Source organism: Nicotiana tomentosiformis, chromosome 1 (genome assembly GCF_000390325.3).
Source record: "Nicotiana tomentosiformis chromosome 1, ASM39032v3, whole genome shotgun sequence".
In the NCBI taxonomy this organism is placed as follows: domain Eukaryota; kingdom Viridiplantae; phylum Streptophyta; class Magnoliopsida; order Solanales; family Solanaceae; genus Nicotiana; species Nicotiana tomentosiformis.
In genome coordinates, this window is record NC_090812.1 from 5,886,378 (window position 1) to 5,912,956 (window position 26,579).

Below are 26,579 nucleotides of genomic sequence, written 5' to 3' on the forward strand. Positions count from 1 at the left end.
TCAGGAAAAATGTTTCATGCCCAACCCATTAAATGTTGGGCGGATCAAATGAGTTTGGGCTGTTTTTGCCATCCCTAGTCAAAATGGTAATTTTATCTGCCACTTTTTATAGGGAGAAATTAAAAAATAGTCAGATTTACAAGCGGTAATTTAAAAATAGCCACAGTTTCAAAAGTAATCGAAATTTAGCCATTTTTCATGTAAAGATAAATCTGAACGAAAACACTGTTCAAAATTCGAAAAATAATCCAGTATAAGTTCATACACAAGTACTCCAATCTCCAGTATATTATGCTGAAACTTTTCGCGTGTTGGAATTCCAGCATAATATGCTGGAAGTTCATACACAGGTGCACCAATCTCCAGTATATTATGCTGGATCGGTTCGTGTTGCAGCAAAATAATGTCTATTTTTCAATGATTTTGCAAACGTGGGCTATTTTTGAATTACCAGTCCGAAAACTGGCTAGCCCGTGCTATTTTTACCTTGTTATATAGGTTTGATTAATCGTTTTATTTATGTTCTCTTAAGACATTTAATCTTATCCATGGGACCGTGATTCCGAAATCTTGGGTGTGCACTTTGGCCCAAATGTATTCTAGTTAAGGTATGTGGTCAATGTAACCTCCAATAGACTATGTTGTTAGCTGCAAATTAGTCTACTTGGCTTGGTTGCAGCAACAACAAGTTCAGTAGTTTCATGCCTGTAATAAGTAATCTTCTGGTGTTTCTTTTCTTAAATAACAATTAATATTGCTTTATAGATGCATCATGCATAGTACAGTGTGCACATTGAAATATTTTCACGTAATTGGGTACTAACAAATATGACTTCGACATACTTGGAGAAAAATGGCTATGGGTCTTCTGAATTACCTTTTCCAGCAGTTCCAAGCTAAACATACTTGTTGGGAATCTGGATTTTGTCAATCATGCATCGAATGGTTCTTACATAGATTTGTCGGATCTTCGTTTAGCCATTGGTACAACTTTTGATCTATATTTTGCATTTCGCGGTGGTAGAAGGCCTTATGAACATTGACTCATCTAATATGTGGTTCATTGATTTCTATATGCATCAGATTCCATAGCATTCTCGTCTCTGATCTATTTTGAATGCTTTTTCTCTTCCTTTTGTTTGTAGAGATTGCCACTTCTAGAACAAGCATTAGTTCATTCCATCATAAGTCGCTTACCAAAGTTGAAAAAAGAAAATCCATATCACAAGTGAGTTCATTTAATATGTCTATTATGGTGTTAGTTTTCCTGCTGATTTATTGGAAGCTTACCTTCTAAATACAATCCCAAAGCCTAGGAGATTGTTTGAACTTACCAATAGCATAGTATTGATGGCATATCATTAAGTCATCATCTATGCTCTTATTTGTTATTTTTTGCTATCATGTTGTTCTTCTTCCTGTTTTTATTATTATGGATAGCATTCCAAAATTTTCATTGAATCGAGGGAAAATATTGTGATTTTATGACTTCTCAACAGTGCACCAGTAGTTTTATTTTCTGCAATTTTGTGCTTTTAGGGTGAAGATTATTAACCGCTGTTTCTCTCGAAGAACAATTGAAGAAATCATATCTACTCTTGTAAGTTTGGGAGATGAGTGGTCATTTGATGGGCTTTTGCTTTTTGCGGTGAAATTACTGCGAGAATGCACGGGAGAAAAATTTATTTATTAACAATGATACAACGAGCTCTATATATAATATATATTCTACTCCTACTATATTTGAGACTAGGACATATTCTACTCTTACTATATATGGGACTAAGACTATTTACACATAACTATCTAACACTCTCCTCAAGCCGGTGCATACAATTCATATGTACCGAGCTAGTTACATATATAACTAATACGAAGACCAGTGAGGGACTTGGTAAAAATATCTGCAAGCTGATCATTCGACATACAAGACCATAAACTCACCTTGAGCAACAAAACCAGGTGGTTGCTGATAAATAGAAGTTGGCCGAAAGGTCGCCGGAAAAATTTGAAAATAGTGAGATCAAGCCGAATTTCATACTATAAAAGAGGTTCTAAAACACCACCAGAAACACATAAACTTTCTGGAAATTATTATTCACGACGGAAATCAATGTTCATGCCGGAAAAAAATAAAAGTTATCAGAATTTGATGTAATTTAATGGGTAGGCTCGGAATCACTGGATGAGTAAGTTTTCCTGAAGAAGTTTTGTCAAAAAGTGGCCGAAGTTTTGTCAAAAAGTGGTCGCAATGGCGCACACGTGCTGGAAAAGTTACTGTAGCTCGTCGGAACCCTAGTTCTGGCGGCGCGTGGAGGCGCGTGAGAGACTTTCTGCGGGAGCGATTGACTGGAGTTTTGTCACTTGACTTTTTCGAACAAGATGGTAGTGTTGGTTTTCGCACAACACTTACCGTTGAGGAGATAGCGCAAACCAATCTTGAGTCGTCAACCGGAAAGACGTACGGTAACTGACTTTTCTGTTCCGATGGGATTGGAATTTCTGTGGTTTAGTCACACAAGGGTTTCGGATCTGATGGCGGTACTGGTATATGCATAGTAGCACTGTAGGAGTGATGAACCCTGGGAACAAGACGAAGTTGCCGGAAATTGCACGGCGACGAGATCTTTCTTCCCGAATGTCATTGGAATGACGCACAACGATAATTTTCTCACTGAAGCTCTGATACCATGTGAGAATGCACGGGAAAAAAATATATTTATTAACAATGATATAATGAGCTCTATATATAATACATATTCTACTCTTATTACATATGAGACTATGACATATTCTACTCCTACTACATATGGGACTAGGACTATTTACACATAATTATCTAACAATTACTGTGTGAAATCCTGATAATATATCAAAGTACTTGATAAGAACTTTGCATGAATCTTTTATAGGAAAATGAGGCTTTGGACTAGAATAATGACTGGATCTCTTTGACCATTCAATCACTGAAGAAAGCTTCCCCAATAAGTCTTAAAATTTCCTTGAGATCGGTGAGTCATTCAGGTTGATAAGAAATTGGTCATGTAGGAAGAATGTAAACCTCATTTCTTTGATTGATAATTAGGGAAAGATATTTAGCTTAGTAGATATCAGGGAGGTTAATGCATATAATCCATACAGATTTTGCAGTCTTATGAGATAGTAGCATAATAATGACATTGGTAGTGTTAAGAGATTGAGACCACCATAGTTGCAGAGAAGCTCGATGAAGAAGGATTCCATTGATTTTCAAATGAATTAACAAGAGGAGTACATACTCTGTTATATACATATCTAACCGACTATACTTTCTTAACTTACAACCGTCACTACATGATTGGACATCTGGCTAACTAACTAACTAACTCTAACCACCTACTTAACACCCTCCCTCAAGCTGATGGTTTGAAGATATCCTTCAATCCCAATTTGGACATTAAGTGATCATGTTGCAGTCTTCCTAAGCTCTTGGCGAGAAGATCAGCTTGCTGCTCTTTTGTAGAAATGTGATAAGTCTTCACAGCACCTTGTATGATTTTCTCTCGTACGAAATGACAATCAATGTCTATGTGTTTGGTCCTATCATGAAAGATTAGATTAGCTGCAATTTGGATTGCAGCTTTGCTATCACAAAAAAGATCAACTATAGATTCACATCGACCCCTAACTCTTTGAAAAGTCCTGTGAGCCAAGTTATCTCAGCAACTGTAGAAGCCATACTTCTAAATTCAGCTTCAGCAGAACTCCTTGCAACTGTGTCTTGTTTCTTAGATTTCCACAAGATCAAGGCATTCCCAAACTTAACTAGGTAGCATGTTACTAATTTTCTGGTCTGTAAGCAACCTCCCCAGTCTGAGTCACAATGTGCTTCCAACTTATCTAATCCTTCTGAAGGCATTAGTAGGCCAAGACCTGGAGAAGTTTTGACATATTTCACAACCCTCAAGGCAGCTTTCCAGTGCGACCGCTTATGCTTGTGCATAAATTGACTTAGTACTTGTACTATAAATATTATATCAACTCGAGTCATTGTAAGGTATAATAGCCTCCCTACCAGTCTTTGATATGCACCTATATCATCAAACAACTTGTCTTCATAATCAGGTGATCCTACAACAGTATCATACTCAACAGATGTACGCTTCAGGTTTGTCTCTAGAGGTGTTCCAGCAGGTTTAGCACCTGCAAGTCCCATTTCAGATATCAGCTCCAGAGCATATTTCCTTTGACTCATAACAGTTCCACTTCTGGATCTTGCAAATTCTATTCCCAAAAAGAACTTAAGTTCTCTTAGATCCATCATTTTGAACCTGAGTTTCAGATCATTTCTAGTCTGAGTGATCAGATCTAGGCTTCTCCCACTGATTATCAGATCATCTACATACACTAACACAACAACAAGTTCAGCTTGAACCTTCTTTGTAAATAGGGAGTAGTCAAAATGACTTTGAGTGAAGCCCAATTGCACCAGGGCATCAGTCAACTTCCTGTTCTATTGCCTGGGTGCCTGCTTCAGGCCATATAGTGATTTATGAAGTTTGAAAACCTTATGAGACCCTCTCTGACTTGCAAACCCTTGAGGCACATCCATGTACACCTCCTCTAGAAGCTCACCATGCAAGAATGCATTGTGAACATCCATTTGGAAAAGAGGCCAATGCTTGGCTGCTGCAACTGCAATTACTGACCTAACAGTCACCATTTTGGCTTTAGGTGATAAGGTTTCTGTGTAATCAAGCCCTTCCTTTTGACTATAACATTTAGCCACCAACCTAGCTTTGTATCTTTCAACCTCACCTGAAGTTGTATACTTTACTTTGAACACCTATTTGCATCCACTTAGAACCTTACCAACAGGTAACTCCACCGTAGACGAGGTGTGATTATCCTCTAAAGCTGAGATTTCATTTTTCATAGCTACAATCCATTTGGGATCCTTGATAGCTTCGGCATAGGACTGTGGCTCCATAACTGCAGAATAAGAAGATAGAGCTTTGGCATAAGAGTCAGACACATTCTTATAGCTAACATGTGCTAAAAGAGGATATGAGCAGTTAGCTTTGCCTTGAGGATTGGTAACATAATCTTTTAGCTAGATAGGAGGTTTACTAGTTCTCCCAGATCTTTTAGGAGATGAAGTTTCTATCAAATGATTATTGTCTGTAGAGGTATGATGAGGATACTGATCATGAGTAGATTCAGCTAATGATTCTGGCTCAGTCTCAACAGCTGCTTGATTTGATTTGTAACGACTCGGCCAGTCGTTTTGAGAGTTATAGCCCCATTTTTTCCATTTCTGCTTCCTTTTATGCTTTTCAGCTATGTTATGATATACAGGTTAGTTGGTTTGGGTCCGGAGTGGTTTCGGAGTGGATTGAGATACTTAGTCTCTTATTTAGAAGTTTAAGTTAGAAAAGTCAATTGGATATTGACTTATATGTAAACGATCTCGGAATTTAATTTTGATGGTTCCATTAGCTTCGTTAGGTGATTTTGGACTTAGAAGCGCATTTGGAATGTGATTTGGAGGTCCATAGTGAAATTAGGATTGAATTGGAGAAAGTTAGAAATTTGGCGATTTCGGTCGGCAGCGGAAAATCTTATATCGGGGTCGGAATGGATGTCCAGAAATTGGAGTAGGTTCATGGTGTCATTTGTGACGTGTGTGTAAAATTTGAGGTCATTCGGACGTGGTTTGGTAGGTTCGGCATCGTTCGTGGAATTCGGAAGTTTAGAAGTTCTTAGGCTTGAATCCGAGGGTAATTTGGTATTTTGATATTGTTTTGAGTGATTCGAAGGCTCGACTAAGTTTGTATGTTGTTATATGACTTGTTGGTATGATTGGTTGAGGTCCCGATGGGCTCGGGGTGATTCCGAATGGTTAACGGATTGTTTGAAGTTGGAAAAATGCAGCTGAAGCTGCTGCTACTGGTATTTCCGCACCTGCGGAGGGGGAGCCGCAGGTGCGTGGTCGTCGGTGCGCTTGTGAGCCGCAGATGCGGACATAGAGGACCTGGGCTGGAACCGCAGGTACGTAAGATTAGTTGCATAGATGTGAGGCTGAGTCGCAGATGTAGAAGTGAGGAGGACTGGCAGTGGCTGCAGGTGCGAGGTCTTTTCCGTACTTGCGAGGTCGCAGAAGCGGATAGGGAGCGCAGGTGCGGAGATGGGTACTTAAGTGATTTTCCACAGATGCGGAGATTTGTGCGCAAAAGCGGCTCCGTGGGTGCGCATTTTTGAGCCGCAGGTGCGAAAAGCCTGGGCAGAACCTAAATAGAAGATTTTGCGAAATTTTGTTCATTTTCACCATTTTCAAGTTGGACCTTGGAGATTTTGGAGTGATATTTGAAGGGGATTCAATGGTATTCACTGAGGTAAGTTTCTTTAGCTCTATTATCATTAGCTATGGTGTTTTCCCGTTAATTTCTCACCTAATTAGTAGGATTTTTGGAGTGAAATAAGGGGTTAGGGCTTGAGATTTTGGAGAGAGTAATTTGGGGATTTGAGGAACCAAATGAGGTCGGATTTTGATGAATTTAGTATGGGTAGACTCGCGAGTGAATGGGCTTTCGGGTTTTGTAACTTTTATCGGATTTTGAGACATGGGCCCAGGGGCCGGGTTTGAGTGAATTTCGGGATTTGGCCTATAAATTGGTATTTTCCTTGTGGAATTCATTCCTTTAGCTCATATTGATCGTATTTTATTGCTCATTCCTAGATTCGGGTCATTTGGAGGCTGGTTCGAGAGGAATGAGCATTCCAGAGTAGGAGTTCTACACTATTGAGGTAAGTAATAGTTTTAAATCTGGTCTTGAGGGTATGAAACTCGGAGTTTGGTATAATGTGACTGTTTGGAGATGGCACCCATGCTAGGTGACGGGCGTGTGGATGTACGCCGTGAGGGATTGAGACTTGGTCTGTCCTGGGAGACTGTGAAGTCTAATAGCCTTTATTTGTATTTATATGCATTTCTATCTACTAGAACTTGACTGCCTTTCATATTAGAAATCATGCTTAGGCTATATTCCTGCTCCTGGCAGTTATATTTAGTTATAGTGATTCTTGTACATGTTTACCTCAGTCTCTTCTATTCTCCCTGATGATATACTGTAACACTTTGATTTGGGCTGTTTTCCTTTCTTTATTGATAGCTATGAGACTAGAGAGGTTCATGACTTAGTAAGGCCGAGGGCCTGGTTGTGAGGTATTGTTCTATGGCACGTGAGTTGTCCGTGCAGCACATGAGTTGTCCGTGCGGATCCAGATATGATATTATAGCACGTGAGTTGTCCGTGCGGATTATAGCGCTTGGGCTGTAGGAGCCTATCATGAGTCTGAACACCCCCAGTGAGCGCTGGTACCTATTGAGCGTGTACATTGAGGGCTGAGAGTTGAGTGTCGAGTTACTGAGGGTTTGAGTGACAGTGTCTGTGAGGTTTCATATATTTCACTTTGTTGCTGCATTTAGCTGATAATTATCTGGCTGGAATTGGTAATTATACAACTGATCTTTCACTCATGTTTACTCTTAACTGTGAAAATTATCAACTGAATTGTTTTGTATAGCTCGTCACTACTTCTCAATTCCTTATTTATTTTTGTTCCTTGCTGAGTTGGATGTATTTATACTACACCCTGCACTACATGTGTAGATTCAGGTGTGTCTGAGCACGGAGATTGTTGAGTCCAGACCTGTTTGAGTTTCGGAGACTGCAAAGTAGCTGTCAGCGTCCGTAGGACCTTGTTACTCTTTTTACATTTCTTGTCATTTTGTACTGATATTTAGACATTGGCTGTAATAGTTTTAAATACTTAGACGCTCATGACTTGGTGATACCCTGATGTTTGGGGCTCGCTTTTTCGCACTTTGTTCCAAATTTGAGTTTAACTTTAATTTTATGAAAACAATTCATGATATGGAAAGCTTTACTTTACTTTTATATTTAGTTTGGAAGTATTTTTGGGAAGGTCGGTTTGCCTAGTACCACCGATAGGCGTCATCACGACATATTAGGTTTTGGGGTCGTGACATGATTGGTCTAGATTGTGATGAGTTGGTGAAGCAGAAATAAGAGATGATGTAGGAGAAAATGAGGATATAGAAGAGTGTGTAAGAGGAGATATAGAGGTATCATTAGGCAGTGACACTTGAGGTATGTCAATTGCAGGAAACAAAGAAGGTAGAGAAGCTGGAAGTTGAAAAGGGAATACAATTTCTTTAAACAGAACATCTCTACTGACTAAGAACTCCTTGGTATGGATGTTGTACATCCTGTATCCCTTTTGAGTCATAGAGTAGCCAAGGAAAGCAGCTGGTGAGGCTCTAGGTGAAAATTTGTCACCCCTTTTTACATCAGTCACATAACCTAGGCAACCAAAAATCCTCATATGGTCCAAGGAAGGAGAATGACCAAACAATAGTTCAAAGGGAGATTTTCCTAGTAACACTTGTGTTGGCAGTCTGTTAATGATATAGACTGCAGTTGATACATATCCCCCCCCCCCCCGAACCTTAGTGGAACACCTCCTCTCAGCTAATATATTTTGCTGTGGAGTATAGACACAAGAACTCCGATGAACAATTCCTAGAGACTGCAGCAATTCTGTCATCTGTGAGTTGAAAAAATCACAACCATTATCTGTTCTTAGAAAATTCAAAGTACAAGAATAAACATTCTTAATCATAATGAAGAACTGTCTAATAACAACAATCACTTCAGCTTTAGAGAGAAACAAGAAAATCTAGGTAAACTTGGAATGATCATCCAGTAATGTAAGAAAGTACTTCTTCCCATCATGAGTAGGTACCCTATAGGGACCCCAAACATCAGCATGAAGCAAATGAAAGCATGCAGTAGCAATAGAAGTACTAAGAGGAAATAGAAGTCTTGTTTGCTGAGCAATAAGACATACAGTACATTGCTTAGTCTTACTATAACACTTTAAATGTTGAAAACAGCTTAGCTTTCTCAGAACATCAATTGGCACATGACCTAACCTCTTATGCCACAGAGATACATTTGATATATCATCCTTTATTGTATTTTCTTCTCCACTTGCTTGGTTTTTGTTGCCTGATATGTAGATGTAAAGACCTTCATCCTCTTTACCAATCCCCCTCATTCTTCCATTGAAGAGATCCTGAAAAAGGCAAAAGTTAGGATAGAACAAAGACAAGCACCTAAGCTCCTTTGTTAATTTTGAAACAGACAAAAGGTTATATTTGAAGTCTGGTATGTGTAACACATTGGTAATTTTCTGGCCTTGTAGCACACTTGTAGATCCTGTATGCCTTACACTTGCTATTCTTCCTGTAGGAAGGTGTACTTTTCCAATACTGGATTCATCAACAGTCTTAGATTCTTCTAGAACTTTAAGACTCTTTACCATGTGATTAGAAGCACCTGTATAAACTATCCACCTAACCTCAACTTTAGTAACTATAGAGGGTGAGATCATATCTGCAGACATTACATTACTTGTTTGATTACCTTGGCTTGTAGAGGTGATACTAGACTTGCCTAACAGATGCAAAATCTGATTGTACTGATCAACTGTAAACTGAGTTACTCCTGCAATTACTCCTTGACCACCTTGACTAGTTGGAGTAAGGCTACTCTTCTGAGAATGCTGATAAGTGGGGATTTTGACTACTTATTATCGTCTTTTAGCTTTTGTTTTAGTCTAAAAGTATTGAATTGTGTTCCCGAAGCTGATGAAATGTGCTAAATTATATGAATGTTAGAAGATGGACTCCCGAGATGAAATTTGACTCAAAAAGGAGTAATCTAAACTCAAGGCAATAAAAGGCACAAAAGCTTACAAAGTACGGACTGCAGAATTTCATCTGCGGCCGCAGAAGATGAAGGAAAGCCCAACAGACTTTTGTGCAAATTGCGGACCGCACATGAATTGTGCGGCCGAAAAAATCTGGTCTAGGAACAAAGTTCATAGAAAGTGCAAATTCCTAAGTTCCAAGGCCCTCAGAATTGCGGACCGCACAGGAATTGTGCGGCCGTAAAAGAAGTGCCTTGCGGCCGCAGAAGACCAAGTTGCGGCCGCAGTTTTAAATCTGCGGACCATAGAAAGACTGCCTCACGGCCGCAGACCTCCAATTCCAGACAAGTTGAAGAAACCTGCGGGCCGCACATGGAATTGTGCGGCCACAGAACCTCCTGAGGGGCATTTTTGTTCGAAATTATCAGCTTTGTATAAATAGAAGAGTTTCATGAAACTAAGTCAACTTTTGACATCAGCAACTATAGTAGTCGTTTCTCTTTGCTTCTTTTAGTAGTTTTTCATATTTTGGGATATTTTAACATAGATTTTATCATTTTGATTTTACAATATGAGTTTAATTAGCATTTCTTCTTCTATTTCTTCAATTTCAAGCATTAGTAGCTAGATTTTTACTAGGGTTGTCACCCAACCCTAGTGTGTAAACCATATGGGTGTTTAATTTAATACTTGTTTATGGTTGGGTGTTTATTATTTAACCTTTTTCATGCTTTAATTTGAGGAATTAATTGTTGCAAACATTAGTTCATGCCTATTTGACTTAGTCTCTACTTGAGAAAGAGAGACTTAGTCTAAAAAAACTTGGCTAACAAGAAATTGGGTCAATCGAGAGATTGATAATCTCAATTAAAGGGTTCAACCTAGAGATAGTAATAACCTGACTTGAGCTTTTATCAACCATTTTGTGCAATACCCATTTGGACTTGAGAAAGCCAAATTGGGTAAAATCACTCTCTGACTGAGAGGTATTGAGTGGGTAATTGAGAGTTGATAGCTATAATACACCCCGATCAACAAAACAAGCATTAAGGTCTATATCCTATTAGGCAAACACCTAGGTATTGTTCATAGCCCTAGGTTTTTTACAAAACTTGAAAAACAACAAAAACAATTTCTTAGTTTCATTTCTTAACTTTGCAATCTTAGTTTAAAATAGACATAGAAATAACCCCAATTTGTGGAAGTGTAAATTGAGGTAGTTCAAACTCACATACTACAATATATACTCCTAACTCTCATATATAGCTCCCTATGAAAATCGACCCTGACTCTTGTTGGGTACTATTATTGCAATCGACCGTTTCAGAACCTTGATTTGAGGTGTGAAATTGGACGAGATCAATTTTTGGCGCCATTGCCGGGGAGTTAAAAACGGTGTTAACTATATATTTAGGTGTGTTTTTTGAATATCTTATTTTCCTTCTTTGTTACTAACGTGTTGAGAAATTGTAGGTGCAATCATGGCAAACAATGAGCTCAGAAACATAGCTTTGGGGGATGTGGATGTTGAGGATGATCAAATGGATGAGGTCCCTCTTGAACCTCAAGCCAATAGACGAGGCCGAGTGCCTCATGACAATGTGTTCACTCCACCCCCACCTCCACCACGAGCGGCTCCACACCGGGTGTTGCCGAATGAAGGGTATGAAAGTGCTATAGTTCCTCCCCGTATTAGGGCGGGCAACATTCAAATAACCAACGTGCTGCTAACTTTGCTCAAGCAACGAGGGTTCTTCACCGGTATACCGGGTCAAAATGAATACAAACACTTGAAGGGGTTCGTAGATACGTGTTTGGGGGGGGGGGTTAAACAAACAAATGTCTCCGAGGATGCTTTGAGACTAAGACATTTTCCCTTCTCTCTATAGGGAAAAGCTTTAGATTGGTCGGAACGTTTGCCAAATCATTCCATTCATACTTGGGATGAATTGGCGGAGAAATATATTTCTAAGTACTTCTCTCCCGGGCACATGGCTATACTTTGGGATGAAATTCTAGCATTCAAGCAAGAGCCCAATGAACCACTACACGGGATATGGGAAAGATATAGAACAATAGTGAAAGAGTGTCCCAACAACGATATGACGGAGAACATGATTCAACAAACTTTCTATCGAGGGATCAATACAATCAACCAATATGTAGTGAATCAACTTTCCAGTGGGAACTTCATGACTATGCCTTGTGCGGAGGCGTGTGATATTTTGGATGAGATGGCGGACACTTCATTGGCGTGGCAATCCCGGGCTAATGTTCCATAATGTGATCCCAATGCGATTCACCTTCACAAAGAATTGCATGACCATGGGCAAGCCATAGTCGAATTGAGCACTACCATGAACCAACTGGCAAAGGCTCAACTTCAATAAGTGCAAAACCCGAGGCAAGTCAATGCAATGGAGGGAGTAAACATGATGGTGAACAAACGGAGAACAAAGGGTCTGCAAGTGCAACAAAGAGTAGAAAATTTTATGCTAGAAGATAGTGGGTTTGAGCAAGATGATTCCTACAATGACAAAGAAGAAGAGGTCCAATATGTGAACAACTTTCAAGGGCAAATAAACAACTTTCAATGCCCAAGCCAACAACAATGGAGACCTCAGAATAATCAAAGCAATTGGAATAACACCAACAATCAAGGAAATTGGAGTGGTGGCAATAATCAATGGAATTAGCATAACAACAATAACCAAGGCAATTGGGGAGGCAACAATCAAGGCGGTTGGAGTAACAATCAAGGAAATCGAGGGTCGGGTTTTCAGAGGCCCCCGATGTATCAACAACCGAGCAACCCACCCCTTATCCTTTCCATGGTCCTAGTTCTTCCAACAATTAAATGGGCCGTATTGAGAACATGTTTAAGCAAATGATAGAGAAGAATTTCGATTCCGATGCCCAACTTGTTTCACACAACACATTGATCCACAACTTAGAAGTGCAAATAGGGCAAATCTCTCAAGCTTTAAATTCTCATCCTAAGGGGGCACTACCAAGTGACATGGTAGTGAACCCAAAGGGTGGGAACAATACGGGACATGCCATGGCCGTTACTACAAAAAGTGGAAGATGTGGGAATGCACCCACCTCAAAGTCAAAGGAAACTTGTGGATGATGAGAAAGTGGTAGAAGAAGAAGAGATCCCAAACAATATGCTGCAAGCAAATGATGAAGTGCGGATTGATATTGATGACAATGTGGGAGAGACTCAAGAGGAAGTGAACCCGTCTAGGGATCATGTTATTAACATACTGGAACCGGTAGCGCAAAAGGCTAAGGAATCATTGCCTAAGCCTCCTCCTCCATATACTCAAAGGCTCGCCAAGAAAAATGGCGAGAATCAATTCAAAAAGTTCATTGACATGATGAAGAGTCTCTCAATAAATGTGCCATTAGTTGAAGCCTTGGAGCAAATGCCCGGTTATGCAAAGTTTATGAAGGATTTGGTGACAAAGAAGTGGTCGATGAATTTTAAAACTATCAAAGTCACGCATCAAGTGAGTGAAATTATGCATTCGATGGCTCCTAAATTAGAAGATCCCAGTGCTTTCACAATACTTTATACCATTGGAAGTGCCGAGTTTGCTAAAGCTCTTTGTGATCTTGGGGTGAGTATCAATTTGATGCCCTATTCGGTTTTCAAGACTTTGGGAATTGGGCAACCAAGACCCACATTTATGAGATTACAAATGAACGATCATACCATGAAAAGACTGTTGGGAGTGATTGAAGATGTATTGGTTGGTGTTGATAAGCTCATTATTCCGGCGGATTTTGTTATTCTTGATTGTGAAGTGGACTATGAGGTTCCGATTATTCTTGGAAGACCTTTCCTTGCTATGGGGAAGGCTCTTGTTGATGTGGAAGCCGGAGAACTCACTTTTCGGGTGGGTGATGAAAAGGTGGTGTTCCGCGTGTGCAATTCATTGCGGCAACCAAACAACAATGAAGTATGTTCTTTCATTGATTTGGTGACTGACGTAATTATTGATGATACAAGTTCCACGGTTAATGTAGGTGATATGTTGGAGGCCGTCTTGCTCAACTTTGATGATGATGAGATGGATGGATTCATTGAATGCGTGAATTCTTTGCACGGAATGTGGTCGTACAACTATGCACCCTAGAAACTTTCCTTGAATCTTGAAAATAGGAAAACTCCTCCTACAAAGCCTTCAATTGAAGAGCCTCCTACCTTGGAGTTGAAGCCATTGCCTCCACATCTTCGGTATGAATATTTTGGTCCTTGTTCTACTATACCGGTTATTCTTTCCTCTTATTTAACTAACATGCAGGTTGACTCTACGTTGGCGGTGCTCCACAAGAGGAAGAAGGCTATTGGGTGGACTTTGGCAGATATTCGGGGAATAAGCCCTGCATTTTTCATGCACAAGATTAACTTGGAGGAGGATTCCAAACCATTTATAGTACATCAAAGGAGACTCGATGAAGTTATGCAAGACGTGGTCAAAAGGAGATTATCAAGTGGTTGGATGCCGGGGTTGTCTACCCCATTTTCGATAGTTCGTGGACTTTTCCGGTGCAATGTGTCCCAAAGAAGGGGGCATGTCGGTAGTTACCAATGATAAGAACGAGTTGATTCCCACAAGAACGGTGACCGGATAGAGAGTGTGTATGGACTATCGCAAGCTAAACAAAGTCACAAGGAAGGATCATTTTTCACTCCCCTTCCTTGACCAAATGCTTGATAGGTTGGCCTATCGTGCTTTATATTACTTTCTAGATGGATATTCGGGCTACAACCAAATGCTTATTGCTATGGAAGATCAAGAGAAAACAACTTTCACATGTCCTTATGGTACTTTCGCTTTCAAGCGGATGCCATTTGGCTTATGTAATGCATTGGCGACTTTTCAAAGGTGTATGATGGCGATCATTACGGATATGGTCGAGGACTACCTTGAAGTCTTCATGGATGACTTCTCGGTGGTCGGGGATTCCTTTGATGATTGCTTGGAAAATTTGGATAAAGTATTAACAAGGTGTGAAGAAATGAACTTGGTGCTAAATTGGGAGAAATTCCATTTCATGGTCGAGGAAGGCATTGTCCTTGGCCAAAACATTTCAAAGAATGGCATATAGGTCAACAAGGCAAAGATTGAGGTGATTTCTAAACTTCCACCTCCAACTTCGGTGAAAGGCGCGCGAAGTTTCTTAGGTCACGCGGGGTTCTACCGGCATTTCACCAAGGATTTTTCTAAAGTGGTGAACCCGTTGTGCAAGCTCTTAGAGAATGATGCTAAGTTTAACTTCAATGATGATTGCATGAGAGCCTTTGAATTGTTAAAGTTCAAGTTGACAACCACTCCCATTATCACCGCTCATAATTGGAGTATCCTTTTTGAGATCATGTACGATGCTAGTGATGTAGCGGTTGGAGTAGTTTTGGGGTAATGCATCAACAAGATTTTTCATCCGGTCTACTATGCTAGTAAGACCATGAATGATGCCCAAGTCAACTACACCGTTACAAAAAAATAGCTCCTTGTCATTATGTTTGCAATTGAGAAGTTCTGCCCGTACTTGGTGGGTGCAAAGGTTATTGTTCATACGGATCATGCAGCACTTCGCTATCTTATGAGCAAGAAAGATTCCAAAGCTCGGTTGATGAGATGGGTGCTATTGTTGCAAGAGTTTGATATTGACATCCAAGATCTAAAAGGGAGTGAAAATCAAGTGGTGGGCCACTTGTCTCGTTTGGAGGAGGAGGGGAGGCCGCATGATGGCCTTAAAATCAATGACTCCTTCCCCGATGAGCAACTCTTGGCTATTTCAATGAAGGAGGTGCCATGGTTCGCGGATCTAGCAAACTTCCTTGTGTGTGGAATCATCCCGGATGAGTTCTCTTCAAATCAAAGAAAGAAGCTCAAACGGGATTGTCAATATTATTATTAGGACGAGCTATACCTTTTCCGGATTTGCACTGATGGGGTAATTAGAAGATGTGTACCGGACGAAGAGCAAAGTGTTATTCTTGAGGCTTGCCATTCTTTACCTTATGGTGGCCATGACGGCTAAGCAAGAACGATGGCCAAAGTGCTAAGTTGCGATTTTTGTTGGCCCACTCTTTACAAAGATGCAAGTGATGTGGTGAAAAAATGTGATGAATGTCAACGGGCCGGTGTAATCTCGAAGAAGAATGAAATGCCTCTCACTACCATTTTGGAGATTGATATCTTTGATGTGTGGGGTATTGACTTCATGGGTCCTTTTGTGAGTTCTTGTGAAAACACCTACATCTTGGTCGCGATTGATTATGTGTCTAAATGGGTTGAGGCCATTACTCTACCAAACAATGAAGCGAGAAATATGGTGTCGTTCTTGAAGAAGAATATTTTCACAAGATTTGGTACTCTGCGGGCTATCATAAGCGATGGGGTGTCACATATTTGCTACAAGTCTTTTGACACTTTGCTTAGCAAGTATGGTGTCATGACTCCCTATCATCCATAAGCTAGCAGTCAAATAGAAGTCTCCAACCGGGAGATAAAGAATATCTTGTCCAAAACAGTGAATGCTAACCGGACGGATTGGTCAAAGAAGTTTGATGATACATTATGGGCTTACCGAACTACTTTTAAAACTCCTATAGGAATGTCTCTATACCAGTTGGTATTCGGCAAAGCTTGTCATCTTCTGGTGGAACTTGAGCACGAAGTCATGTGGGCTTTGATGAAATTGAATCTTGATTGGGATGCAGCTGCTAATTTGCGGATTTCACATTTGAATGAGTTGGATGAGTTCTGGTACCATGCATGCACAAGTTTCACCTTTTACAAAGAGAATATGAAATATCTTCATGACAAGTACATTTGGAACAAAGAGTTCAAAGAGGGTGATCTTGTGTTGTTGTTCAACTCACAGTTAAGGATGTTTCCCGGGAAGTTAAAGTCTAAATAGAGTAGCCCGTTTTAAGTCGTGGGTGTGACACCCTTTGGTGCATTGGACTTGAAGAACAAAAATGATGAGGTATTCCGAGTCAATGGTCACCGGGTGAAGCACTATCTGGGAAACGTTGGTGATGGCCACGTTGTGGCGATGATTCATTTCAAATGATGGTAATATGCGTCGTGCCGCGACGTTAAATCAGGCGCTGCTTGGGAGGCAACCCATGTTTCTTTTTCTTTTGTCTTCTTCTTTTGTAGTTAGGTGTTATTTTTGTGCTAACTAGATTTGAAGTATGTTGCAGGGTCGAGGATGCTTTACAGGAAATATGTCCAGAAATTTGGCTAAGTGTGGAAAGAATTATGGACCACAATTGTTTTGTGCGGACCGCACACTTGTGGTTGCGGCAGAAAAAGGTCCTCTGTGGCCGCACAATTACATTGCGGACCGTACAAATTGAAGGGGGGAAATGACAACTCTCTGAAGTTGGTTTGTCAGAGAAATGGCCAAATAGCAGCCGCAAGACAAAATCTGCGATCCGCAAGACAAAATTTGCAGCCGCACAGCAAATTCTGCGGACCGCAACACAAAGGGGCTTCTAAGCCCCAGGTAACAGAGTGCGGACCACAATGGGAATTCTGTGGCTGCACTCAAATCTCTTTCCCTCAGTCAGAACCGTCCAGTATAAATAGAATGCCTAGGGCTACTGTTACTTTTTTCCCGTCTCTGAGCATTCACAAGTCTAAAATATTAAAAACATCTGGTAAATCATCTGCCACACACACTCTCAACAACTGTGATCACTCATTTGCACTACTTCATATCTGGTATGCCTCAATTACTTGTAGAATGTTTCAACTTTTAGTTTAATTTACAACTTGTTAGTTAGTTTTAGGCCATTTGTCAGTAGAATTCAATTATACAACCATATAAGTTAAAACTGTAGTGGGTTAACTAGTATAGATTTTCATGATTATACACTGACACCATGTCAAATTTGTGAAAAAATGGAAACCCTAGAACTCTTATCGTAATTGTTTTGGAATCTATGGCCGCACAAGAAATTGTGCGGTTCGCAGAAGTTGAAATTAGGGTACTTAATCAAGCATGATTCTGCGACCGCAATGAAAAATGTGCGGACCGTAGAAATCCCATTAAGGCCACAGAACAACTATTTATCTGTTATCAGAGAGTTGTCAATTTGATGACTCACATGTGCAGCCACAATAAAAAACGTGCGGACCGTAGAAAACTGATTGCGGACGCAAAACAGCCCATTCTCTGTTATCAGAGAGTTGGCATATTAGTGGTGTCTGATTTGCGGCCGCAAGGGCAATTGTACGGACCGCAATCCAATTCTGCGGCCGCAATGATAAATTGTGCGGTCCGCAATGCCCATTCTGCAGCCACAATGAGAATTCTGCGGACCGTACTCCCCTACCCTGCAAGCATGTTTTACACTGTGTTGTTCACTGTCTCTATGGTGTGTTCTTGTATGTTTGAAATTAAATTACAACTGACACCTGCTTTTTTTGGTAGAGTAAATGGTTAGATCTATAGGTAGAGGTGATACTACAAAGGGGAGGGGTGAACCTTCCAGGGGTCGAGGTAAGAGTGTTTTACCCCTCGCCCTCCAAAAGATAATCACAAAGAAAGCTATAGTCGGTCGAGAGAGAAATGCAGAGCCCTCCGAATCCAGATCTTATGTCCTATCTAGGGAAGCATCAGAAGGAAACTCGGTTCAAGAGCAGCCGACTTTCCAATCAAAGCCACCAGGAAGGTATCAACTCCGGGACAAGCCTTCCACATCTCAGAGCACTTCTGAGGATGCAGAAAGTGCTAGTCAGGCTTCCGAGCCCCCCTCTACACCTGTCCCTGAGGCACCAGTGACTACAGTTGATGATATCCCCGATGATGGCAGAGGGGAAGATGCTACAGTTGTCGGCCTTAAGCGGTCGAAGAATAAAGAGAAGTGAGAGGACATATTCGTTAGTTTGGCTACCTTCTCTAGTTTCTGTGAGTGGTGGGCAGTGAGATCGCTCACTCTTGAGCGTTAGTTCCAATTGAAAGATCTTGAAAAGTACAATCTGGTTGTCTTGAGGCAGTTCCGAGAGCGAAAGGGGTAGATGTGGTTCACCCAGAGCGTAGTGGATGCGAAGGAATACCTTGTCCGGGAGTTCTACGCCAATGTGGGACATATTAAGAAAGGGACCAAGGTAACTAAAGTGAGGAACCTGAAGGTGTGTTTTGACCAGCATACATTGAACACCTATTTGGGGTTTGATGATGTTGATCCCACACAGTATTTGGAGAAGTTTGCAATGGGGGATGCAGCTCTCCTGTGGCTAGCTGAGATTCTGGCAGCTCCTGGGCCACCACCAGCATGGATCATAGCAGGGGTATCTATTCATAGAAACACCCTGAGTTTCGAGGCAAAGGGGTGCCAAACCTCTGTATGTAGCCGACTAGACCCGAGTCAGAATAAGACATACCTTCCTATCCCGCGGGCAGTTCTAGCTGCCTCCATCATGGCTGGGTACTCGATCAATGTGGGTGTCGTGATGTCGGCCAACATATTTATGGTTTCCAGGTAATCTGATACCTCCTACCCGTATCCCAACACCATTACTGAGTATCTTATGGATGCACGGGTAGAGTCGCGAGATTTTGATATGAAGGTGCGGGCAAAGAAGCCCTTCTCATGGTATTCGTTGATGGATGCACACAACCCTAAGAAAAAGGATCAGCCGACTACCACCATAGGCCAGTCTGATGAGTCATCAGTGGTAGCCGCAGAGACAGTCAACATGCCATCTACTTCAGTAGAGCCTTCAGCCAGTGCAGCAGCTATGCCCCTACTTCCAGCCTCAGTGCCTCAAGCAGCCCCCATTACAGGTTCCACCTCGGCTTTCAAGCCGGTGCCGATGCCCACTGCTCCACTATCTGCGCTGTGTGTCTCCCAGACACTGGCATGCCTTAACAACTAGATGCAGGCAGCTACTGCAAAGCTGTCTTACATATCCAGTAATATTGCAGCACGGTCCTCCATTCTGGCACCCCAAATTCCCCCCACAGTTGAAGAAACTCTGAAGAAGCTCTTGGAGAATCAGAACACAATCATGACCACTTTGGTGCAGCATAGGTCAGTGATAGAAGAGCTGGGCAAGGAAGTGAAGAAGATGTGGAAGTCCAAGGGCTCCAAGAAGTCAGTGGACAAGCTCCGGAGACAGGTTACCAAGCTTGCAGCATCTGGAGACATTCCATTTGACATGCTGATTGACCCGCACCAACCAAGCCCAGATCCTACAGCACATACATCACCAGCTGGCCAGTCTGAGGAGCCAAACCTTGCTGCTGACACTGCCGAGGTAGTACGTTAGATGTTCACCAACCCAGTCACGCTCGAAGTTAATGATGATAAGATCCAGTTGGATGAGACTGAGGTCGGTGATGCTACTGTGGACACAGAGATTGCCAAGGAGCCATAGGGAGTTTTCTTCACTCTTACCCTTCCTTTACTCTTATTTTGTTAAGAATTGGAGACAATGCTTATTTTTATTCGGGGGGGTGGGGGTGGAGTTTATTTGATATATTTTGATGATTCTGAGACAATTGGTTTGTAATAACTGACAGTATTTTTTTCGTTTTCCTTATTCTGTATTGGTTTGTAATAACTGACAGTATTTTCTTCGTTTTCCTTATTCTGTATATATTCTCTCGTTTCCTCTCTCATTATGTATATCTCTTCTTTTATTATGTATATTTGTTATGCTTTCGATAGTTTTTGCTTTGTAGCTTCTTTACATGTGTTTTCTTATTAGTTAGTGTTTAACTAAGTAGTTTCTTTTTGATTTAATAGCTTCTCTTTGTGTTTTAGTAGATAATAAGCCTTTAGTTTTCTTAATGTCACGGTTCTTTCCAAAAGTAGTTTTTGTGTGAACCGGGTGACTCTTCCCAACGATGAATGGCATGATAACCTTCTTAAGGAACTGAGTCAGTTTTTGGTGTTTAGATAATAATAATAGTAGTAGTAGTAATGAATAAAAAGACCTAATTAATTCATGATCGAAGAGTCAAACGTGCTTCACTTGGTACCAACACACTTAACTACGTGCTTATGATTAAAAACAAGTTTTTTTGGAAAGAAATAACTCTAGTTAGTGACTCTATGACTCTTGTTTTAATTTAGGCAATCATCGAGTGGTTTAATCGAACCATACTAATTTTCAATCTTGAATGTGATCGTTGTGGGCCCTCTACTCTATCCTCTTTAACAATCCAGTTGCGTGAGAGGTGAGATGTGTTTACTGCAAGTCCGGGTATCCGTGTGAATGGTCTAGAACTTGCCTCGAATGTGTTTCAAGGCAAAATCTTAAGTTTTGCTTAGCTTGAGAAGTGATTGTAGCCTTTCCTTGACCCGCTTGAATTTTTTCATTGCCCACCAATATTGTTATCCCTAGTCAACCCCTTTGAGACTCGAGCCTTTCTCATTTGATAATCATGTTACAAGCCTTTACCCGTTTTGTCGTGACCATCTTTTGCCACTCGAGCTTTCCTTAACACTCTTGTGATATAATTGGATAAAAATGTAAGTTTGGGAGAGAGACGAGGTGCTTGAGGAGGCATCAAGGCACAAAAAGAAAAAAAATGATGAGAAGGAAATGCAAAAAAAAGTAAAAAACAAAAAGAAAAATGCAAAAGAAAGTGAATAAGTGGAAGAGTTGAAGGGATGCAAAGAAAAGTAATGATACAAAGCATGGAGAAATCAAAGAGGAAGAAGATGAATGTCATGATCAAGAAAGAGAGATGCTAAGTCTCTCTAGTTTCCCAAGGAAAAGAAAGTGCCTCAAAGAATTGGCAAAGCATAAGCCAAGAAACAAAAAATGGAATGCTTAAGGAAAGATGAACCCGCTCTACCATAGTATATTTAACCATAGTCCAAAAGCCTTCACTATATTCCGAAAAAGACCTACGTGATTTCAAGCCTAGTAAGCTTACATTAGGGGAGATCTACATGAGGGGCAAGTCTATGGTACTTAAAGTCGTACTTGCGACATTCTCTTGAGAGAGATGAGTGAACCTTTCACAAATATTTTTGGATTGAGTGCTAAAATTCTTAAGTGAGATAGGCAAACGGAGAGAAGAGGATGAGGAGTTTGGGATCCACAATGACCTACATGAAAGAGCGAGCTTACTTGATAAATAAAGTCAACTCTTGATGCTCAAGTGTCACATTAGAACTATATGTGCATAAAATTTTAACTTGTCGCCTTGTTGATAATACATAAGTAGTGTGGGTAATTGTTGGTCCCAAATTGATGTGTGAATGACTCACATTTGATTGGCTGGAATGGCCCTTAACTTGTGGAGGTGAAAACTATTTTATTTGCTTGAGGACAAGCAAAAACTTAAATTTGGAGAAGTTAATAAGTGCGAATTTTGACTACTTATTAGCGCCTTTTAGCTTTTGTTTTAGTCTAAAAGTATTGAATTGTGTTCCCAAAACTGATGAAATGTGTTAAATTGCAGAAATGTTAGAAGATAGACTCCCGAGATAAAATCTGACTCAAAAAGGAGTAATCTAAACTCAAGGCAATAAAAGGCACAGAAGCTTACAAAGTGCAAACCACAGATGATGAAGGAAAGCCCAACAGACTTTTGTGCAAATTACGGACCGCACATGAATTGTGCGACCGCAAAAAGCTCGGTTAGGAACAAAGTTCAGAGAATGTCCAAATTTCCAAATTCCAAGTCCCTCATAATTGCGGACTGCACAGGAATTGTGCGGCCGCAAAAGAAGTGCCTTGTGGCCGTAGAAGCAAAGTTGTGGACCGCAGAAGACCAAGTTGCAACTGCAGTTTTAAATCTGCGGACCGCAGAAAGACTGCCTCACGGCCGCATATCAGAATTGTGTGGTCGCAAACCTCCATTTCCTGACAAGTTGAAGAAACTTATGGACCGCACATGGAATTGTGCGGCCGCAGAATCTCCCGAGGGGCATTTTTGTCCAAAATTACCAGCTTTGAATAAATAGAAGAGTTTCACGAAATTAGGTCAACTTTTTACATCAGCAACTACAGTAGTCGTTTCTCTTTGCTTCTTTTAGTAGCTTTTCATATTTTGGGATATTTTAACATAGATTTTATCATTTTGATTTTACAATATGACTTTAATTAGTATTTCTTCTTCTATTTCTTTAATTTTAAGCATGAGTAGCTAGATTTTTACTAGGGTTGTGACCCAACCCTAGTATGTAAACCTTATGCGTGTTTAATTTAATATTTGGTTATGGTTGAGTGTTTATTATTTAGCCTTGTTCATGCTTTAATTTATGAAATTAATGGTTGCAAACATTAGTTTATGCCTATTTGACTTAGTCTCTACTTGAGAAAGAGAGACTTAGTCTAAGTAAATTTGGCTAACGAGAAATTGGGTCAATCGAGAGATTGATAATCCCAATTAAAGGGTTCAACTTAGAGATAGTAATAACTCGACTTGAGCTTTTATCAACCGTTTTGTGCAATACCCATTTGAACTTGAGAAAGCCAAATTGGGCAAAATCACTCTTTGACTAAGAGGTATTGAGTGGATAATTGAGAGTTGATAGCTATAATACGCCCCGATCAACAAAACAAGCATTAAGATCTATATCTTATTAGGCAAACACCTAGGTAATGGTCATAGCCCTAGGCTTTTTACAAAACTTGAAAAACAACAAAAACAATTTCTTAGTTTCATTTCTTAACTTTGCAATCTTAGTTTAAAATAGAGATAGAAATAACCCCAATTTGTGAAAGTGTAAATTAAGGTAGTTCAAACTCACGTACTACAATATATACCCCTAACTCTCATATATAGCTCCCTGTGGAAATCGACTCCGACTCTTGTTGGGTACTATTATTGTAATTGACCGTTTCAGAACCTTGATTTGAGGTGTGAAATTGGACGAGATCAAATGTCCTACATAATTAGCTGTAGCCTCAAAGCCTCCATTACTAGAACTAATACTAGTCTGAGCCCTTGTGTATTAAGAAACATTGTTAGGTCCAGTCTTCCTTTTTGGCTTGAAGTCTGCAGGGGTAGCCATGAAGCTTGTAGCAAGTATCTCTTGTATGGATCTTGTAATTGCAATAGTCAAAGAACAGATTGTTTTTCTTAGGCTTATAGCTAGTTGAAACTTGAGGAGTTCCTTTTCCACTGAACATAACTATTCCCTCATTTACTGCAGAAGTTTGAGCAAAGTTGGTCACAGATCTCCTACTTTCTTCTGCTATTATCATAGAATAGGCTTTGTTTATAGTTGGAGTAGGACTCACATCATAATCTGGTTGGTAGATTGAGAATAAATCTCATTCAGGCCCATCAAAAACTGCAACAACCTGCGATTGCTAAAATGTTCTGCATATCTCTTCGACTCCTCACAGCCACATCCAGGACAAGGCATGAGTGCATCAAACTCTGCCCAAAGCTCCTTCAGCTTTGAGAAATACACTGACACGGATGAAATGCCCTGAGATAGAGTAGCAATTTGTCTGTGCAAAAATAGAATTCTGGATCTATTTACTTCGTCAAAACTTTCTCTAAGATCAACCCACACCTTTTGTGAACTAGATGCATACACCATGCCACTTAGCAACTCATTACTAACTGAGTTCATGATCCATGATAAGACTATGACATTATATTTTTCCCACAATTCATGTAAAGAAGGGGAAAATTTATCCTTAGTGTAGCTACCATCAACAAACCCTAACTTGCTCTTGCCAAGTAGACTGGCTCGCATAAAACTACTCCATAGGGCATAATTCTCATGTCCAATTAGCTTAATTGAGATAAGAGAGCTACCTGGAGTATCGCATGGTTGAAGGAACAATGGATGATGCTGATGGATGACTACAGAAGCTGTGAATCCCTCTGGAAGTCCAGTGTTCAAATCAGCTGTGTTCGAACCCCTAGGAGAGCTGTTTTCCTCAATCGACATTGATGATCGAACCAAACTTGGTGAATTGATTCACTAGAAATAGAGATTCTGTTGTTATAAGATAATTCAAACTCTAACTCGAATGAATTGATAACGAGCATAAATGGAAGAGAAATTTAGCTATATCAACTAAGAAGTGGTTCGACTGAGCTTGATAGCTATGAGAACGACGCAACTTGAATCGATTACGTCGGCTCTGATACCACGTTAAGAGATTGAGACCACTATAATTGCAGAGAAGCTCGATGAAGAAGGAAAATGGAATTCTACTATTCCATCGATTTTCGAATGAATTAACAAGAGGAGTACATACTCTATTATATACACATCTAACCGACTACACTTCCTTAACTTACAGTTGTCACTACGTGATTGGACAGCTGGCTAACTAACTAAGAACCACAATATAGGTCCACTCGTGTCCTAGCTCAACCTTTTCAATATTCACCTTTGTTGGCTCGCTCCCAAGCCCTGCGAAATTCAGTTGATTTTTTTAAAAAACAATTATCAATGAAATCTTTTCTTTCTTTTAATAAGCTAATTTCGACAACTTATTAAAAATGGGGAACCTTTTGCCTGAGTTTTTATTTGCTTAAGAACTGCCTCATCAGGAGGGTTATTTAGAATCTGAACTTGGATTAAGATTATTTATGTTCAGATTTTCATATTGATACTAGATCAGTATTGCTGGGTTGCAAGTTCTTCAAATGAAAAATGTGATGATGTCTGGCTCCACAACCACATGTTGAATTTCTTTTCCTTCTGCACAGCCGTATTGCCTTGATTTGACCAACATTTCAACCGACGATTTCTTGATTATTTGCAAATTGTTCATATTAGTCCTTTTTCTGTTCCAGATAAGAGAAGAGAGGCTGTAAGGTGTTGGTAATTGCCTTATCCGAGAGTATAGGATTGCTTGTCATGTGTTGAGGACAGAATTTAGCAAGGATTAATTTGAGGTAGAATATGCCATATTTCAGCCACCCTTTTTACTGCATTTACGTGACTTACACCTGGCTTTTATGGCAGGGTTGCAGAGCCATACTTGAGGACAAGGATAGAAATCCTAAGGTGGGTTACATTAATTTTCGACCTCATTTGATCAAATCTCAAGCACAAGGAAAGATTTTACATTATTGAAGAATACTAGCCAGATAGTTTTTTGTATGCAGAATAACTTCTATCGATCTTAATTTATTGCAATGCAAGAACTTGTGGATTTGTCTTGCTCATATCTATTTAATTTACATATAAATGTGCATCCTGTCTCTAAATAAAGCAGCATAAGTTGATTATGCTCGAGCAATATTTTTATTTAAACAGTGGAGACTAGGCTAGTTTGTCTGCACCTCCACTGGTCACCGAGCACTTTACTGGTAACTCTACTCAACAAGGCTTCAATAGAAAGATATCACATCTTGATCTACTATAATTTTCACTAGTTTTCATCGACAGCTCGACCATATCCTAGCATGCCGCTTTTATCCCTATCTTTTACTTGACTGTAATTAAACTTATTCTCTAAGCAGTTAAAAACTTATGTATGAGCTTGTGCAAGTGGTGTCGATCTATTAAATATGTTATCTTTTAAAAAATATTAATTAAGTAGTCAAATAGTATATATTTAGGAAACTTTTTCGATAAAGTGGTGTAAGATGACGCCGTCTCTTGTCTCTTGTCTCCACCACAGGTCAAAGACGACTATGGAAGATAAAGGATGCCTATATTTCATTTCATGGTTAAGTTAGACAGCAAGGTGCGGTGAGATTTTGGCCACCAAAATGGGTATTTGTTTTTTTCAATAGTGCAACTTGGAAAATGCCTTCTGGCAGAGGCAATTGTGTACGTACGTCTTCATGTGAAAGGTTTCTACTTTCTAAAGTATTTTTATCTTCTG

General features: G+C 40.1%; 1 long non-coding RNA gene across 2 annotated transcripts; it reads left to right on the top strand.

Annotated features, from left to right (window-relative positions):
* Positions 1-1,179: 1,179 nt before the first annotated feature.
* Positions 1,180-25,848, top strand: LOC104100816 (uncharacterized). Of its 2 annotated transcripts, XR_001970152.3 has the most exons (5): positions 1,180-1,228; positions 1,540-1,600; positions 2,913-3,011; positions 25,540-25,641; positions 25,712-25,848. It is a non-coding gene; the product is annotated as an uncharacterized lncRNA (long non-coding RNA). The 2 variants fall into 2 exon arrangements; XR_011408239.1 differs by having other exon boundaries at positions 25,540-25,848.
* Positions 25,849-26,579: the final 731 nt, after the last annotated feature.